Here is an 18,415-nt window from a genome sequence, read left to right as displayed (position 1 = left end):
GCTTTATTTTCATTATTTTATTATTTCCATTCTACGTGACTTTACCGAATGAAACCAAGAAGATGAATCCCCCGTATAGCCTCAACAGAATATCGGGGCAAGTGCTGAGAGCGAGTATTCGCGTGCATGACGACGAGGGAGACGACGCGACTACGATTCCCGGACCACGCGGTCGCATTCGACCTCTTCCTGCACTTGGGATCCGCGCGCCGTACGCACGGTGTGTCGAACTTCTTTCGCACCGTACGAAGCCGAACGTCACGAGGCCACTCGCCTTTGTTTGTTTGTTTGTCTGTGTTGGTTCGACTCGGCATCGTGAGACGCCGTTGCGGCAACGCAGGCAGCGGATCTCAGACAACTCGTCCGAATGGTCAGCGTCTCTCGTCGTCAGGTCAAAGTCGACTTTCTGTTTTGTTGTTGTTGTTTGTGTTGTTTGTTGTTGTTGTTTGTTGCTGCTGAAACACGCGATGAAGACGCGACAAGACAGCGTCGTGGTCAGAGGAGGTTCTTCCCTCCTCCGCGTGCCGATGGGGGGTGGGTGGTCGTGGGGGGGGGCGCAGGAGGCTCACACATGTTTCTACTCTTGGTGGCCCTGAGCCGGTGTGTGGACATTCCACATTATCATGGAAAGTGCCAGTCCGTTTTCACATTCACATCCAATGTCGACTTCGACAAAGACTCCAGCGGTTTTTATTTCGATGTATTTTTGTTGTTATATATACAGTATATATATATATTTTTATTTCGTTTTTTTTTCAGTAACGATACAGAAACGACAAAATGCAGAAAAAACCGTGGTAACTTATATGTATATTCTCCACAGCGCCGCGAGCGGTGATTGTTCTGCGTTGTATCATAGAATCAGAATATTTATTTTTAACCCGCCCCTAATAGACATATCTGATCAAGAGCTTCATAGCTCATCGGATTCCTCCTGCCGTATAAACGCAGGTTCTGATGCTGCTTGTTCTGCGTTGTATCGTAGAGGCTTGCGTCAAATCAAGGACCCCCCTCCCCCTATCTGACAACGGAGAGAAGGACAGTGCCCTTACCTTCCCAAACATCTGGGCAGTTCATCAGCATTGGTTGAAGCGAGCACCGAAACGTCGAAACCGGTCCAGAGTTTGGCATTTAATAATCAAATACTGCTGAAGAAAATCAAAAAGCGAGCCTTGACAACGGCACTCTGCTGATGAGAGACAGAAACGTGGAAACCGGTCCAGAGTTTGCCGCTGAAGGAAAATAAATAATACTCCCAACAAGGCGATTGGGGGCTGATGTGATGAGTCGAAAAAAAAACTTGGATTCATCTTCTTGGTTCTTTCGGTAAAGTCACGTAGAATGGAAGTAATAAAATAATAAAAAGAATAAAAATGTAACATAATGAAATAATATAATATAATTAAAAATTATTTTTTTTTTATTTCCATTATTATTTTTATTATTTTATCATTTCCATTCTACGTGACTTTACCGAAAGAACCAAGAAGATGAATCCCTGCAGTCACAAAAGCTTTAAATCGAAAAAGAAACTTGGATTCTTATTTTATGTGGAGGGACAGATACGGGATGGGGCAGAACAATCTGTGAGTTGTGTTTGTTTAGTGGGGTAGTAGAAGGGAAACGGATGGGAGACGATAAAGGGAGGGAGGGGATGTTAAAGTAAAAACGGGGGTGCCAGGCTCGGTGCACCTAATTGAAAAAAGGATCAAGTCACAGGCAAATGGGCAAGAGTGGACCAACATCCTCACATGCAGCTAGTTACACCAGAAATACCGAGATGATTAAACTAACTACCGAAATGATGCCGTCATCTAATTGCGATGCCATTAATTACTCTCAGAACGTTTTGCGAAGCACTAATTTAAACGGGTAAACCCGTATTTACTTACAACTTTAATTGCCGAGTTTGTAATTTCATAAATATTTTGCCAGGGGATTAAATAATATTTATTTATTTTTCTTTCAAGGACGAGAAGCGACCGCCGCCACCACCACCACCGTCACCACCGTCACCACGAGGGCGCGCAGAGATATTCTGCACGACTGAACGACGATACGATTATCGTGGATATCGTATCGCGCGCTGCTGTATCACGATTATCGTGGTCGTCGCGATTATCGCGGTCGTCGCGATTATCGCGGCACCCATCGTGGTTACAATCCCTGGCTGCGCGTCTCGTAATGTCCGACGCGGGCATGGAGATCCGTGTCAGTGATGTTTCTTCTTTAAAGAACGATTGCAAAGCGACTTTCACGTGTTGCCCGTGACGAGGGAGGCGTAGTAGGAGGACGGCTTGCCTTTCGTCGTCCAATTCCACCATCGATCTGAGTGGAATCGCTCCTGGAAGGGGCGGGGAGAGAAGGGAGGGGGGGTGAGAGGGCGGGAATGAGTAAGTGGTAGGGGGGGGAATAATCATTATGTAAGTTACCCACAAAGATATCGGAAAGCTAAGCGGGGTTGAGCCTGGATAGTGCTGGGACTGGTGACCAATCATCACACTCGGGGCATCTACATGCATCTCGATGTGTCCGTTGCGAGTGACACCAGCGGCACGGCTCGGCACGGCTCGGCTTGTGCAGTGGGAAAAAAGAACCACAACCAGCGCTCCTGAGCCGTACCCAGCAAGGGCCAGGGCTGCACTGTGCGATGAGCGATGTGCGCGTGGCTCTCTCTCTCCCCACGTCGGTTCAATGATATCCCATTTCGCGAGCGACATTAATGGGATAACCGTCGGGACGTGGCCGAGGGAGTCCAGGGATGGGTACAGACGAAGTGGGGGGTGGGGTGAAGAGGAGGGGAGGGTGATAGACAAACGGAGGTGTGTGTACACTAGAAACCAGTCTCCTATTCTTCGGTTCTTTCGGTAAAGTCACGTAGACGATCGCGTGTGTTGCGATCGAAACGTCGCGAGTTTTTTTTATATTTTTATATATTTTTGTATTTTTGCATTTTATTTATTTTATTTTCTATCTACGTGACTTTACCGAAAGACACAAAGAATATGAATTCCTACAGTCACGAAAGCTTTAGGTCAACATCTGAACTATTTTGATTTTACCAGGTAATGCCCACTGAGCTCTACAGTTCTTTTTTCTGAAGCGACATGGTCACAAATGAAAGCGTCAACGTAGTGGCTTATCGCGTACAGATGTATAGCCGACAAATACTTGTTGATTCCTAATGTGGTGGTGGGGGGGGGGGGACCGGAGGACCCAGATAAAAATCCACGCGACAACGGGGAGAGATACACACAAACTCCAAAAATACAGCAGCAGGCGTCGTATCGAACCCACGGCCTCTCGTATACCAGGCGAGGTAGTTAACATCTCCTAGCCACCGCACCTACGATTAGAACGACTTGCTGGCTCTGGTCCGGTGCGAAACAAAATTCAACAATGCATACACACACACATCTCACACTCTGCACCGCCACACCTCCTCCATCCTCCTGCTAAACGTGACCAGACCGATCCTCCCTTTAACTGCGTTAATTGGCCATTGACTCGCACAATAGAATGTAGACAATGGCGACCACGTGGGGAAAGAATGGAGGGGATGAGTGATGCTCTGGGTGTGTTGCAGACTTCTCAGTCTCGATGTGTACCTTCTACCTGTCTGTGTTTGTGTGTGTGTCTTTAAGAACCGGTCTATCTCTTCGTTGTTAGTGTGTTTCTCTGTAAGTTCGCGTGTCTATGTGCGCGTGTGTAATGTTAGACTGATGACCCTAATCTAAGTTGTCTTGTGGTTCAAGATTTGAAGCTTTCGTGACTGCAAGGATTCATACTCTTAGTTCTTTCGGTAAAGTCACGTAGGTAAAAAATGAAATAAAAATTAATATAAAATAAAATAATAAAAACATTCAAAATCACGACGTTTCGGAGGCAACACAAGCTTCCGTCTTCAGGTGATTTTGCTGTGACGGTTTCACCTGAAGACGGAAGCTTGTGTTGCCTCCGAAATGTCGTGATTTTTATCGTTTTAATTGTTTTATTTTTATTAATTTAATTTCATTTTTTACCTACGTGACTTTACCGAAAGAACTAAGAGTAGGTCTTGTGGTTGTTGTTGTTTGACTTGCATCCCACTGGGATATTTGCACAGCGTTGGTGTACGGTGATTGTTCTGCAATATTTTGCTGTCTTTTCTTGGATTTTCTGTTTGCACATAGTCACTTTAAGATGTTTTCTTGTTCATGTTTTTGCTTTTTGTTTGTTGCGGTTGCACCCGATTCAAGAGCCGAATGGCTCACAGGGCTCTACCTAATAAATGAACTTTGAACTTTGCGTACTCGTCTCAAGGCGCACCAAGCCTGGCACAAGCGCAGTGGCGATGTCACCGCTACTCAGCTGCGAACGGCAGTTTCATGTTGCTATGTCTCTCGGTGTTTTCATGTCACCGTGCGTCTGTCTCTATTCCTGTGTCTCTCTAAATGTGTGCGTCTGTATTTGTGTGCGTGTTGTTCTCTGTGGAATAGAGGTTTGGGAACTGAACTTTGCCCATTGCCGGATTATCCTAGTAGCACAAGTAGCTACACATGATGCTAAAGGGCTCCGCACGTTCAAGGGCCCCGCGCTAAATGCTTTCAAGCTATCAATTCCGGTTGAGTGATTCTGCACTTGCTCTATTACTATAGTACTATACCGCCTTCAACTTTTACGAACGACTGGGTGTTTAAGGTTAGCTATTTGTCGTATTATATGGCTGTATAGCAAATGAAAAAATACAATTACTTTACTATGCAAGTTAAACATTTACGTGTTTTAATATTTACGTGTATTTTTCATTTAGGGCCCATTTATAACATCATGCTACATGCTAATCCGACACTGACTTTGCCCCAACAATCTGTTCGAGACCTTAACGGGGGCAACGTTGTGCTTGTGTGCGTCTTTGACTTTTGACTCAGCCTCAAATGAGTACCTGGGTGCGGCGTGTAAACATCGTGACCTCGGGAGACAAAGGCGGTCCGGGCGTGGTGCTGGCCACCCATCCCCTCCTGTGCCGTGCCGGCCTTCATAGTCTGCTCGCTAACAGCACTTGCCCCAACAGTCTGTGAAGGCTATACGCGGGTTCTTTGTCTGTGGCTCTCCTCGACTCAGACTTAAACGAGTACCTGGTGCGGTATGTACAGTACACGTCTGCACTGGGGGAGACAAAGGCGGTCGTGTGTGGTTGTGGCCCCCACGAAACACTCACGTGCCCCGTATAGGAACTAATAGGTGCTCGCCGACTACACTAACAGACTGCATCGGCAATACAGAGGGAGGTCTGTGAGAATGTAATATCTCTGTTATTCATAATCAACGTTTTTGGGTTTAGATCGCGTTATTTATAAATGTGTCGTAACCCTCCACCACCCGACACGGCCAATCAGTAAAAATGTGTCACGTTGACAAAAGACAAATAGTTCACTGCTTTAGCCCACCGGTGTGTTAAAGCCGCAACATTTACAATTTGAGTAATGTATGTAAACGCATCGTTCTACACGTGTATATTAGTACACGTGTCCATGTGTATATTCATACTGGAGGAATCCGATGCGCTGTGAAGCTCTTTGACAACCGGCCGATTGGCTCAGCCCATCATCCCTAACCCTCGGTCGATAAAATAAGTACCATACACTTTGAATTTCGATTTAAAGCTTTCGTGACTGCAGGGATTCATCTTCTTGGTTCTTTCGGTAAAGTCACGTAGAAGGGAAATAATAAAATAATAAAACTATTAAACATAAGAAAATAATTTTATTATGTTTTATTTTTATTATTTTTATTATTTCCCTTCTACATGACTTTACCAAAAGAACCAAGAAGATACCATACACTTTGTGGAGATGTAAAAAGTTGATCGACTCGCTCCTTCCCCCCCGTAGGAATGTGGAATTTCCACCACTTGCTCTGCACGGCTGTAACCAAGCGATGATCACCAGTCTGCAACAAAGCTTGTTGGAGTAACACGTCTTTTTAAATCCTTTATATTAAGTTCGCTTGCTTGCTTGCGTGCTTGCGTGCTTGCTTGCTTGCTTACGACCGTGCAAACCTTTCGGTCGTTTTTTAACCCACTTCCCGTGATCCAATCGAGCTGACATTTTGCACACAGACTCGTTGTGCGAGACAATTAATGTTCGTGAAAATGTTTTCCAAAATTTTACACTGTTTAGGGAAAACAAATTAAATATTTAATTACCAATTGTTTAATACTGCAGACCATCATCTGACCCATAGGTGGCAGCCATCTCAAGCCAGAGGACGAGCGGACTCTAGCCGCCACGCATATAAAGGATTTATAGTGAAAAACTTTGTTTTTACGAGTTATACTTATTTAAATCGAATTACTATCAGGCCCCATTGAATAGAAAGCTTCTCTGTGTGATGTGAAGAAGAGCCATTGCCCGAAACGTCGTGCAACGGCTCTTCTTTTTAGCTTCTTTCGCATTGTTCGGACGTTATTGAGGTTTTGTCGACGAACTTTTCGTTCAGCGAGTTACAATTAACTTTGGGTCTACAGATCTCCGGTGCGAGCCTGTGGCTTCCTACGTGAGTTTCTAGGGTCTCTATGGGGTTGTCGATGTGATTCAGTCGATCATCTGTACGCAATTCATTGGTGTCCGCGTGCTGACACCGTTAACACGCTGCCCTTGAGAGCCCGGCTCAGAAACCCGGGATAGGAGTCAAACCCCAAGCGCTGCGTATCACAAGGCCGCATTGTTACCGCTTACAGGCCGAGTAACCAAAGGTTCTCGCTTACAATCCCTTTGTGCGTGTGTTTTTTTTTTAAGTACGCATTGTAATCACGCGAAACACGCCAGAGGGAGTAATTGAAAACAGAAAACATCCCCCAGAGCTCCGTGCGTTACACACTCACTCACAGGAACACGGTGACACAAAGACAAAGATCCCCCCGATAGCCTCTGCAGGCCATTGGGGCAAGTACCGTTTGCGAGCATCGGCACGGCCGCCTTTGTCTCGCCAGTGGTGATGTTGGCACAGCACACCAGGTACTCGTGCTTAAGGCTGAAGTCGACCTAAGGGAGCGCCCACCCACAGCCGGTTTAGATAATCGTCGCTGATGTTAGCCGTGAGCGGCGCCGGGTTCGTAGCGCAGTGCGCTAATCACTGCGCCACCGCTCCCATCTGCACGACTGTCCAAAACAACATTATCATCTTCACGAACGACCATTAATTCGCTGCTGGATGAAAGCTTCCCTTCGCCTTCAAAATATATACTTCATACGAATATGAAACTGCGTGTGTGTGTGTATATATTGGGTGTGTGTGTGTCACATGGCCTAGACATTTATACCACTGCAACGACACAATCTGTAGAACGGCGCAAAGTTCGGGGTGATCCATTTACAGATAACCCCACCGATTCCGAATGACCCCAATAATCTCTCATCTCGACAGGTGACTGCTGGGAGAGTGATGGTTCGCGTATCTTCTTGTGCAGAGGAGGAGGGGCGGTCGCTGAAGGATTTCGACGCGTGTGTTGAGATGAGCGCGCTTAGAAAACTCTGTAATTCTTTTAGTGGGGTGTCTGTAGATGGATCGCCCGCTGTGAACATATACACAACACGTGTACTTGCAGATACACACACGCACACATACAGTATGTAAATTGAATGCACATGTACTTGCTTATATATTTATATTTTATTACGGTTGTTGAGCACAGGCCCAAGAGCCCAAATAGTAAGCGAGCGTCAACGGCACAATTAAAAGTTGAAACCGATAACAATTAACACTCGCAATAGAGACCCATGGACTCGCATAGAGACCCCACCGAGACGCATAGACTCGCACAGAGATCCATAGACTCGCACGAAGAGCCATAGCCTCTCACGGAGAGACATAAACTCGCGCAGAGAGCCATAGACTCGCACAGAGACCCATAGACTCGCACAGAGATCCATAGACTCACACAGAGACCCATGGACTCACACAGAGATCCATAGACTCGCACAGAGAGCCATAGACTCGCACAGAGATTCATAGACTCGCACGGAAATCCATAGACTCACACAGAGATCCATAGACTCACACAGAGAGCCATAGACTCGCACAGAGATCCATAGACTCGCACAGAGATCCATAGACTCGCACAGAGATCCATAGACTCACACAGAGATCCATAGACTCACACAGAGATCCATAGACTCGCACAGAGACCCATAGACTCGCACAGAGATCCATAGACTCACATAGAGATCCATAGACTCACACAGAGATCCATAGACTCACACAGATATCCATAGACTCGCACAGAGCTCCATAGATTCACACAGAGATCCATAGACTCACACAGAGACCCATAGACTCACACAGAGAGCCATAGACTCGTACAGAGATCCATATACTCACACAAAGATCCATAAACTCACACAGAGATCCATAGACTCACACAGATATCCATAGACTCGCACAGAGCTCCATACACTCACACAGAGATCCATAGACTCACACAGAGAGCCATAGACTCGCACAGAGCTCCATACACTCACACAGAGATCCACAGACTCACACAGATATCCATAGACTCACACAGAGACCCATAGACTCGCACAGAGACCCATAGACTCACACAGAGCTCCATAGACTCACACAGAGATCCATATACTCACACAGAGATCCATAGACTCACACAGAGATCCATAGACTCACACAGAGAGCCATAGACTCACACAGAGATCCATAGACTCGCACAGAGCTCCATATTCACTCGCACAGTCGATGGGAGGAAATTCCAAAGTGTGGTGGTTGAACAGTGTGGGAGGGCTGGCTGCATCTGGCAGGTTGGCTACGTACGGTGCGAAAGAAGTCCAACGCAAATACGTACACACACACACATCGAGTCCTCGGCGTGGGAGATGGCAACAAGGAGTGGAGTTCCTTGGTGCCATGCTATCATAGGGAGTAGCGATGTTAAGAGTGATGGTGAGCGAGCTGACGACGATTGTTGTGGTCAGGCTGTAGTTGACCTACAGGAGGCGCAGAGGCAGTTCAGATGCTCACCACTGATGTTAGCCGTGAGCGAGATTGGAGCGCACGCAAGTTTGTATTGCTAAAGCTCATTGTTTCCAAAAGCACTTCAGCATATAGGACAGGTTCTCCTAGCTCTATACTGGTTCGGTTTGTGCGACTTCGCGTTCTGTATATGCGGCTAACCTAACTCTACCAAAAATTCGCTCAACTATGCGGATTATGATAATTGTTTTTTTACCCTTTTATCTGGCAACAAAACTGACATCTTTTTAACGAGGAGTCATGTTTGCATTGACCACAATACCTGCAGTCATAATGCAAACAAAAACATAACTCTGATAATGTATGTGCACTGTCCTTGAAGTTGATTGGTCCACACCCGAGACAGCTTTCCTTAGAGCCTAGTCTCACATGTTGTTTGGCGTCATCTGGTCCAACCCATGTGAGACTAGGCTCTAAGGAAAGCTGTCTCGGGTGTGGACCAATCAACTTCAAGGACAGTGCATACATTATCAGAGTTATGTTTTTTGTTTGCATTATGACTGCAGGTATTGTGGTCAATGCAAACATGACTCCTCGTAAAAAAGGTTTCAGTTTTGTTGCCAGATAAAAGGGTAAAAAAACAATCATCATATTTTGCTACTGGCAAAGGAGGTTCCAATGGTATACGGATTGTGTTGACTCTACACGAGGCTATGCGGTCGGACGTGGGGCAACACTGTGTGTGTACTGTGTGTGTACTCTGTATGTGTACTGTGTGTACGGTGTGTGTGTGTACTGTGTATACGGTGCGGTGTCTAAAAACATCGCCACTGGGGAGACAAAGGCGGTCGGGCGTGGTGCTGGCCACCCACCCCCTCGTGTGCCGTGCTGGCCTTCATAAGTGCTCGCTAACTGCACTTGCCCCAACAGTCTGTTACAGGCTATAGGGGGGGTCTTTGTCTTTGTTTGCGTGTACGCGTGTTGCGTGTACGCGTGAACTTCCAATGGATACGAGACAATGGGCGTTTATTTTATAAATATTCCGAATAAGAAAATCGACGTCACTAATGAATGACGTCACAATAGACGACGTCACTTCAGCTGCTTTCCCGCCAATTATTTCGTGACGTCGAGTGACGTCACTTTTGTAATCTCGGAAAACGCAAAACCGTTCGACAAATTGCAAAAGATCCGAAAATCTGAAGATAATAACTCTATTTAAACCAAAAAAACTACATAGAGGAAAATAGAAAAATACATTTATTCATATCTCATATGTATATGTATAAATATCACCAAATAATTATATGTATACGCTATACTTCTATAACTATAGAGCTATGCGTACTGCATATGTACATGTATGTATACACAGTATCGTGGCTGTGTGTACATATGCCAGTTATTGTTATCATATTTCGCCCATTTATAAGACGCGCTTCAAAAGTTTACCTCGTGTCAATAAAGTTGCACAATTTTGGTCACCACAAATAACTTATTACAGACTAGTTCAGAACGTATTGGTCATCCTGTGCCCTTAGAAATCTCAACGTTTATCTCACAAAGTCCCATCGCAACGGAGAAACACAAACACATAGACACAGATTTTATTTTATTTTTGTGTTGCCCGTATTGAAACGGCTGTACGCCGTTTGGACCTGAAAACTAAATTTCCCTGTACAAGAATACGGGTAAAGCGTATGGGTTGATAGGCATGCTATACACTATACACTACACTATACACTACACTATACACTATACTACACACTACACTACACACTACACTATACACTACACTATACACTACACTATATACTACACACTACACACTACACTACACTATACACTACACTATATACTACACTATACACTACACTATACACTACACACTACACTATACACTACACTATACTACACACTACACTACACTATACACTAAACTATACACTACTATACACTACACTATACACTACACTATACTACACACTACACTATACACTACACTATACACTACATTATACACTACATTATACACTACACTATACACTACACTATACACTACACTATACTACACACTACATTATACACTACATTATACACTACATTATACACTACATTATACACTACATTATACACTACGCTATACACTACACTATACACTACACTATACACAACACTATACACTACATTATACACTACACTATACTACACACTACACTACACACTACACTATACACTACATTATACACTACACTATACTACACACTCCACTATACTACTACACTATACTACACACTACACTACACTATACACTACACTATATACTACACTATACACTACACTATACACTACACACTACACTATACACTACACTATACTACACACTACACTACACTATACACTAAACTATACACTACTATACACTACACTATACACTACACTATACTACACACTACACTATACACTACACTATACACGACATTATACACTACACTATACACTACACTATACACTACACTATACTACACACTACACTATACACTACATTATACACTACATTATACACTACACTATACACTACATTATACACTACATTATACACTACGCTATACACTACACTATACACTACACTATACACAACACTATACACTACATTATACACTACACTATACTACACACTACACTACACACTACACTATACACTACATTATACACTACACTATACACTACTATACACTACACTATACACTACTATACACTACATTATACACTGCACTATACACTACATTATACACTACACTATACCATACCTGTCAACCCCTGATCAGTGCCCTACCTTACTACAAACAAATTCGGACCGTATTGCTCACCCCGTGGTGCCCTTATACATCTCAACGTTCATCCCACAAAGACCCATCGCAAGGGAGTAACACAAACAAATAGACACACATTTATACGACTAAAATTATTTATTTTGCCCTATTGAAACGGTTGTACGTCACATTAACCTGAAAAGTAGACCACGTCTAGCGTATTATAAAGACGCAACATCTGACGTTTACTTAAAAAAAACAATTATAATAGAAGGGTGGGAAGGGGGGGGGGTGCGTCTTATAATCCGGTGCTTAAGACAATTGGCTCGACCCGCTTTTTATCTGCTTGGGCGTCACACTCGCCCCCCAAAAAGGTGACTCCGAAGGGAGAACAAGAAAAGCTCAAAATCTGACGTGCCAATAAGATTTATGATTTAGCTACGACCTTCCACGAACACCTGCACATTGACAACGTCCTTAGGCGCATAGGTTAAACAAACAAATAACAACAAAAATTAACAGAGTTTAAGATGACTTCTCAGTTTTGGCGCCAAAAAACTGCACAAAGCTACGACTGATATTTAGATTTAAAATCTGATCATTTACAACTTAAGAATGACTTTCGTAAAACAATGACACTTCGGCTAGAGTTGTGACAACCGTACGCTCCATAGCCCGTGCAGAACATCATTCGATTCGAGATTTGAATTCTAGATTTGAATCATTCGTGCAGAACATCATTCGAATTGTTGTGCTGTAGTGCTATGAAGAAGGTCCATTGCCTGAAACGTCGCCTTTCATAGTACCGTACATATACATTCTTATTTAAAAGCCAACGCATTTGAGAATGTATAGAATTACGAAAATGATGTTTAACTTTTTTTTATTCGTTGTAGGGTGTAGCATCGCGTAGGGGGTGATCCATCTACAGATACCCCACTCAAATAACGTGGACAAATTACACGTCTAGAATTTTTTTTTTTAAAGAACATTTTATTTAAGAGCCACTGCCTACTCTCGTATCCCACCCCATGTCAAAACACGCGTTAAATCCTTCAGCACTCCCCTCCTCTGTGTAACAAGATACGGAGGCATCCTCAATCACTTGCCGAGGAATTGAGACGTCATTATTGGGTCATCTCGACATCGGTGGGGTGTCTGAAAATGGATCACGCATCTAATTTGTTCCGTTGTATAGATGATGTCGCAACAATGATATATGTGTGTGTGTGTGTATATGTGTGTATATGTTGATTCCCGCTCACGGCCAACACCAGTGACGATTATCTGAACCGGTCCTGGGCCTCCCCTAGGTCGACTCAGCCTCAAATTAGTACCTGGTGCGGTGTGTAAACATCGCCACTGGGGAGACAAAGGCGGCCGGGCGTGGTGCTGGCCACCCACCCCCTCGTGTGCCGTTGCGGTCTTCATAGGTGCTCGCTAACAGCACTTGCCCCTGCAGTCTGTTAAGGCTATATGGGGGATCTTTATATGTCAAGGCCATGTGACACACACACAGTACACACACACACACACGCATATTTACATTAAGTATGTATTTTTATGGCTTACATGAGACTTTCATCCATCAGTAGATCGATGATAGTTGATGGTGCATTGTGCGTGATTATTAAACACGGATTAAATTAAAAATTTTACCCGTATACAGACACACACATATATACACACACACACACATACCTCAACATATAAAGACAAAGATCCCCCGTACAGCCTCAACAGACTTCTGGCAAGTGCTGATAAAGGCTGCTACGTACCGAAACATATCCTCACGTACACGCAACGCACATCACGCTGCACACAGGGCCCAGTTTGGGTCTCACTGGCCTCATGATGTTAGCTGTGGTCCAGGGTCGAACTCATGTTGACGAGGTTATGAGTGCAGTGCGCTAACCACTGCGCCACCGCTCCACCATCCATCTATCTATCTGTGTGTGTACATGGTAGCATCGGTTCACTGAAGCAGCAAGTTGAAAGTGTCTGTGAAAACGTGTTTACCCGGTGCGGTGTGTAAAGCATCAGCACTAGGTGCTGGCCACCCACCCCCTCGTGTGCCGTGCCGGCCTTCATAGGTGCTCGCTAACAGCACTTGCCCCTACAGTCTGTTACAGGCTACACGGGGGATCTTTGTCTTTGTATTTGTCTTGTATGGGGGGAGTCACCTGTGCAGTGGCTAGCGGCACTGCGGCGATCTAAGTTCATTTCAACATCAGTGGCGAATTCGTGAACCTATCTTCTTGGATCTTTCGGTAAAGTCACGTAGAAGGGAAGTAATAACATAATAAAAATAAAACATGATAAATTAATTCTCACGACGTTTCTGTTTTATTTTTATTATTTTATTACTTCTCTTCTACGTGACTTTACCGAAAGAACCAAGAAGATGAATCCCTGCAGTTACGAAAGCTTTAAATCGAAATACGTGAACCTAGTTTCGCGACTCCCCTAAGCCACAAACGAGTACCTGGCACCGGGGAGACAAAGGCGGCCGAGCGTGATACTGGGCACACTGCCCCGTCCTGCGCCGTGACAGCCTTCATGCGTGGTTCTCTAACAGCTCTTGCTCCAAAACGCCGTTAAAGGCTACACGGGGGACCTTTGCCTTTGGTGTGTAAGACATATTTTCCCACGTGAGACCGGCTGGAACGCAGGGCACACGGTGACACGTGGCAACAATTCACAACTCCCCTATCACAATGATTACGACGATCATCATGACCGTCATCAATCATCGTGATCATCATCAGCCGTGGATTAAGACCGCCGCCGCCGTCGCCACTGCCGTCACCTCTCACGATGCTGCGCTGTTGATGACTCGACCCGAGGTAGCCACGCGCGGACTCGTCGCTGCAAATCTCCCCGGCGGGCATCGCTCTCAGACGCGTTCCGTTGCGAGGCTTCCAGTTCCCGTTCGTCATTATCATTGCTGCTGCTGCTGTTGTTGTTATTGTAGCGCGCCACGTGAGATGTGAATCGAGTCGGAGGCGAAACTTTGCAAATGTGGCGGGGAAGTGGAACTCGGCAGATTGTCAGCTCGTACCGCGTGTCCTCCGTACGCAGGGGAGGGGAGCGGTGGTGCAGTGGTTGGCGCAGCGTGATATCAGAACCAGAATATTTATTTTATACGGGAGGAATCGATGAGCTGTAAAGCTCTGTTTCACAGATGTCCAGTAAGGGGCATGTCAGAACGTTACAACAACAACAAAAAAACACGATCGGAGTGCAAAGTAAAGGAAAGTTAAACAAATGGTTTGCAGAAGTATATACAAACAAAACTAAACTTTTTTTTTATCTTACCAGCTAAGGCCAACTTGAGCTATTATTTTTTTTCAGAAGCGACCTAGCCACAAATGATAACTCAACGCAAAGTGGCTTATCACGTGGACATTTATAACAGCAAAATAATCTAAATTATCAAAATTATCTACATTATCTACGTTTCTAAATGTGGAGGGAAAAGTCGGAGGACTCTGAGAACCACAACAACAACCACGGAGAGAGAGAGAGAGAGACACACGCACACTCAAAATATACAAACTCCAAATACGAACCCAGCGGTCTAAGTTCGATCTCCCCGGGCCCCGGTCACGGCGCACATCAGTGGCGACAGATGCCACTGGCACCACTGACCCACTTCACCAACATTGCACCGGCCAACGAGGTCAAACAATCCCCCTGGCCAACACGGTGTAGAGAGGCCCTCATCCAGCAGTGGATTGTAAAAGAGCCGGGTATATATTTATTATTATTGTTATCGAATTAAAGTTCTGCATTGTCGAGTAAAATAGTTTTACATACTACCCACTCCGACAAGAAAATATAAACTTTTCATCTTCTTGGTTGTTTCGGTAAAGTCACGTAGAATGGGAATAATAAAATATTTTATTATGTTAATAATAAAAGTAATAAAAATAAAACATAATAAAATATTTTATTATGTTTTATTTGTATTATTTTCTTATTTCCATTCTGCGTGACTTTACCGAAAGAACCAAGAAGATGAATCCCTGCAGTCACGAAAGCTTTAAATCGAAATAAAATGTTCGTTGGAAAGTCGATGGGATGGAGACAAATGTGTTTGTCCTTCCAAACCACACCCACGTGTCCTGCTCGCGAGGTGTGCACACGAAGACGACACGTGCTGTACTCGTGTTCGAATACAGCTGTCGTCATCGGATTACATTGATCTAACTGAAAATATGGCAAACCCATTGCTTTTGGTAACGTTGAAATAATCATACTTTGATTATTTTGGCAATGTTATACTATTGTAATCGGATTACTTTGGTCATGTTAAAATCTAGTCGTATGATTACGCTGGCAACGTCATAATACAGTGATTTGACTATTTTGGTGATGCTAGAATATCGTCATCTGATTGTTGATTGGAACTCAACAAAATCACGGCGTGTTTTTGTTTCGTTTTGGGATTTTCAGTGCCTTCCAACTGATTTCGTTTTCTCGAATCATAAACGAAAAGTAATCCTGAACGGTAATCGACTGGTACCTGCTAAGTAACGGTGCCCTTGCATTGAAGCGTTACTCCAGTAATTACACAAATTACCAGGGGCTGTTTGCTGCGGGTCCTAATTACCCGAGTTCAAATCACGTGTTTGGTGTGTCCTCTGCACACGTGCTTTAGAGTTCGTGCAGAGCGGGAGAGAGAGATCCCTGTACGTAAATCCACTGCTGGATGACCCCCCCCCCCCCCCGCCTGCCCCATCTCCACCACCCCACGTGTGTGTGTGAGTGACTTTCGGCAGGCTTCTTCTCATGGAGCCGGTCACATGCGCGACAGAGTCGGTGCAGAAGGCAGGGAGCATAGACGTACCGTACAATGCAACGAGGGAATCGAAACTGCTACTTCGTGGTGATATTTTGAAGGCGTTCTATGAATTTAAATCAGATGATGAGTGCAAAAACCAAAAATATATATGCCCTTTGCTAATCCGATTACATCAACACGTTACCCGTGACAGTGCTTGTAAGCGTGCATCACGATTCGCATCGTTTCCCCCCCCCCCCCAAAAAAAAAACATCTGATCGTCCCTCCACTGAACTCCCAGATCGCATTAAGCGCCTTCACCATCCTCCGTGCACTCCCCCTCTCGTCTCACTCCACCTCCACGCACTCTCCTACCTCCTCCCTTTCATCTCACTCCACCTCCACGCACTCTCCTACCTCTCCCCTTTCATCTCACTCCACCTCCACGCACTCTCCTACCTCTCCCCTCTCGTCTCACTCCACCTCCACGCACTCTCCTACCTCCTCCCTTTCATCTCACTCCACCTCCACGCACTCTCCTACCTCTCCCCTCTCGTCTCACTCCACCTCCACGCACTCTCCTACCTCTCCCCTCTCATCTCACTCCACCTGCACGCACTCTCCTACCTCTCCTACCTCTCGTCTCACTCCACCTCCACGCACTCTCCTACCTCTCCCCTCTCGTCTCACTCCACCTCCACGCACTCTCCTACCTCTCCCCTCTCGTCTCACTCCACCTCCACGCACTCTCCTACCTCTCCCCTCTCGTCTCACTCCACCTCCACGCACTCTCCTACCTCTCCCCTCTCGTCTCACTCCACCTCCACGCACTCTCCTACCTCTCCTACCTCTCGTCTCACTCCACCTCCACGCACTCTCCTACCTCTCCCCTCTCCTCTCACTCTCCTCCACGCACTCTTTTACCTCTCCCCTCTCCTCTCACTCTCCTCCACGCACTCTCCTACCTCTCCCCTCTCATCTCACTCTCCTCCACGCTCTCTCCTGCCTCTCTCCTCTCATCTCACTCCACCTCCACGCACTCTCCTACCTCTCCCCTCTCCTCCACGCACTCTCTTACCTCTCCTCTGTCACCTCGCTCTATTACCCACCACGCACTCTCCTACCTCTCCCCTCTCCTCTCACTCTCCTCCACACACTCTCCTACCTCTCCCCTCTCACCTCGCTCTATTACCCTCCACGCACTCTCCTACCTCTCCCCTCTCACCTCGCTCTATTACCCACCACGCACTCTCCTACCTCTCCCCTCTCATCTCACTCTCCTCCACGCACTCTCCTACCTCTCCCCTCTCGTCTCACTCCACCTCCACGCACTCTCCTACCTCTCCCCTCTCCTCCACGCACTCTCCTACCTCTCATCTCTCACCTCGCTCTATTACCTACCACGCACTCTCCTGCCTCTCTCCTCTCAGGCATTGCGATGTCTCAATTGCGCGTGTTCCCTAATCCGCGCACTCCTCTATCCTATCTCTCTGTGTAATTCCAAGCGCCTATTAATGCAATTACACACGCGCACTCACACACAAGACAACGATCCTCCCTATTGCCTGAAGTGCTGTTGACCAGTAGCACCTATGAAGGCCAGCGCAACGCCCGACCGCCTTTGTCTACCCAGTGGCGATGTTTACACACCGCACCGGGTACTCATTTGAGTCTGAGTCGACCTGTGGGAGGCCCAGGACCGGTGTTGGCCGTGAGCGGGAATCCGAACTCGGGTTGCCGGGTTCATAGCGCAGCGCGCTAAGCGCTCTGCCACCGCTCCCCACACGCACACGCACTCACGCACACACACCCACGCACACACCCACACACACCCACGCACACACACTCACGC

The 18,415-nt window shown here is 45.8% G+C and overlaps 1 protein-coding gene across 1 annotated transcript in view; it reads right to left on the bottom strand.

Moving 5' to 3' along the window:
* Window positions 1–1,509: 1,509 nt before the first annotated feature.
* LOC133353848 (transcription factor Sox-1-like) overlaps window positions 1,510–18,415 on the bottom strand; it is a 40,248-nt gene continuing 23,342 nt past the window's right edge. Inside the window, exon 3 of the mRNA XM_061570289.1 lies at window positions 1,510–2,344. The gene's annotated coding sequence lies outside the window, so the exon portion shown is untranslated. The remainder of the gene's footprint in view (window positions 2,345–18,415) is intronic.

Source organism: Lethenteron reissneri, chromosome 45 (genome assembly GCF_015708825.2).
Source record: "Lethenteron reissneri isolate LAM-NWPU_2019-01 chromosome 45, ASM1570882v1, whole genome shotgun sequence".
Classification (NCBI taxonomy): domain Eukaryota; kingdom Metazoa; phylum Chordata; class Hyperoartia; order Petromyzontiformes; family Petromyzontidae; genus Lethenteron; species Lethenteron reissneri.
This window is presented reverse-complemented; position numbering and strand designations above follow the sequence as displayed.